This window comes from Pan troglodytes, chromosome 9 (assembly GCF_028858775.2).
Source record: "Pan troglodytes isolate AG18354 chromosome 9, NHGRI_mPanTro3-v2.0_pri, whole genome shotgun sequence".
In the NCBI taxonomy this organism is placed as follows: Eukaryota; Metazoa; Chordata; class Mammalia; order Primates; family Hominidae; genus Pan; species Pan troglodytes.
The window spans coordinates 87,963,356-87,965,823 of record NC_072407.2 but is presented as its reverse complement, the minus strand read 5'-3'; positions in this window follow the sequence as shown (position 1 = coordinate 87,965,823).

Below are 2,468 nucleotides of genomic sequence, written 5' to 3'. Positions count from 1 at the left end.
ACTCGCTGGCCTCATTCAGAGTAGTCATAGAGAGGGGAATCCCTCGTGGTTAATTTTCATTCTTCTTAGGAGGAAAATGTTGCAAGGGCTAGCATATTTTTATAGCTGAGACTATACAGAAAGATGGCAGTAACCCAAGAAGGCAAGAGGTCAGCGAGTTGACACAGGACTTGAGGAAGGAAATGCTGACAAAACCTTATGCTAAGAATCTGTGAGGATATCTGAATCTGCAGTTACTTTAAGACTCATTTGTTGTGCTGGAAATCTGAAAACATTTCTATTTAAAGATGCTTTAAAAGTATCTTAAAGGCTTTTAGCACTTACTCAGATCATAAGAATAGAATGACCTAAAACATAACCAACCTAAAGAGTCATGATACAAAAAAAAAAAAAAAAAAAAAAGGCTTTCTGGGAACATGAGCCTCACAAAGTCACAGGAATAGGAAATGGAAATACTTAATCAAGTTAAAGTCACTAATATTTAGAAAGCCTCAGTTGTTCGAGGGTGCATTTCCTTGTGTCTGTTACAAAAGCCAGTTTATTCCAAGAAAAATACAGAGAACTGTTGTGTTGGCATCTAGTAAAACAAGCAAGGAAATCAGTCCTTTAACAAACAGCCCTTTGTTGCCATAAAACTAACCTAGCCTCTCTGTTCCCTGAATGGTTCTAGTGTCTGACTACATGGCTTGAGAAGAGACAAAAATGCCTGTACCCCACCTCCTGCTACACATAAGAATTTTGGAACTAGGTTTACTACTTGTCCCTACAGCCTCAAGTAGATCAGCAGATTCAGGATGGGCCCTTGGAGACTACTGGATGAAGACAATGCCCCTACACCAGGCGGTGACTGATTTGCTCTCAGCAAAAGACAGAGCGAGCCCTTGGATTAATAAGCATGTAGTTACCCCACATGCATATAAAACTATCATATATCTATACAAATTAAAACTTAAAGTGTGTAGAGCCCGGCTGTCATCATACTGGTTTGCACCTCACACCATGTGACGGATTGGACACAGACTCTGCTCTGTGTGCCTTTACGTGAATGCATTGCAAAGACAACCATACTCTTTGGCTACTTCCAGAGAATCTTTAGAGATTCCTGTTATATGTCAATTTTTTCAACTGCCATATATTGCATGTCTACTATGTGTAGGTTACACACTTTCTAATCCTTAAATAATACTGCAGTATGGGAATTAGATTTGTAAAGTATAGTTGAGGAAACCAGGGTTTAAAGAGGTTAAGTGACCGCCCAAGATGCAAAGGCAGCCAGCCTGACTCCACAGAATGTGTTTTCCCATACTCTGTCTCTTTACACCTCCTTAATTTCTTCAAACCTAGCTAATTTTTGGGCCTAAAGTAAGCAACTTACTACCCTGAAGCTCAAGCTCCAACCACCTTGTTCCTGCCCCTCAAATCTTGAATAACAACATGCAAAACTCAAATACTTTGTTATTCTGAGAACTGAAACCTACATAAAAATCCTCCTAAACTCATTTTTACTTAAATTGCTTTTTCCAAGCCTATTACTAAAGGTACTAAAAACAGTGTGAGCTAAACACATGGTAGCCTCACCCACCACACCTAGAATAGCTTTTCCTGTCTTCTCCCACTTTTCTTGCTTCCTTCCCTCCTTGTTATTGCTGAAGACTGAAAGCAGCAATGATGGCTCAGGCTCTCTTAGTGGACCATGAGCTATTTGAGGAAAGAAGCAGTTTGATTTTGCATCCCTAAAACCTTACAAACAGTGCCTGACTGGTTCCATAAATGCTTTGTTGAATGAGTGACACCCATAGGAAGTTCACAGTGGTACAACTTTATTGAGAGTTGCTTTGCAATGTAGTCATTAACAAAGCTACCATTGTAAGCTGTTTGGAATTTGAGTTGTTGAGAAAACTGCAGATTTATTTTAGAGATACTGCTATTCTGCAAATCTCAAACACAAGAAATGATACTATGGAAGGAAAGCACATTGATATGGTTTGAATGTTTGTCTCCTCCAAATCTCATGTTGAAATGTAATCTCCAATGTTGGAGGTAGGGCCTGGTGGGAGGTGATTGGATCATGAGGGCAAATGCCTCATGAATGGTTTAACACCATCCTCTTGGTGATAAGTGAGTTCTTGCTCAGGTCACATGAGATCTGGTTGTTTAAGACAGTCTGGAACATCTCCCTTCTCTCTCTCACTTCGGCTCTTGCCATGTGATAAACCTGTCCCCCTTCACCTTCCACCATGAGTGTAAGCTTCCTGCAACCCTTGCCTGGAGCAGATGCTTGCATCACACTTCCTGTAGAGCCTGCAGAACTGTGAGCCAATGAAACCTCTTTTTTAAAATAAATTACCCAGCCTCAGGTATCCCTTTATAACAATGCAAATGAACTAATACAGACATTCTTTCCCCTTCCCTTTCCAAATGATGCCTTCTCAACTCTGACATCTTCTTGGCAGCAAACAAGACTTTTT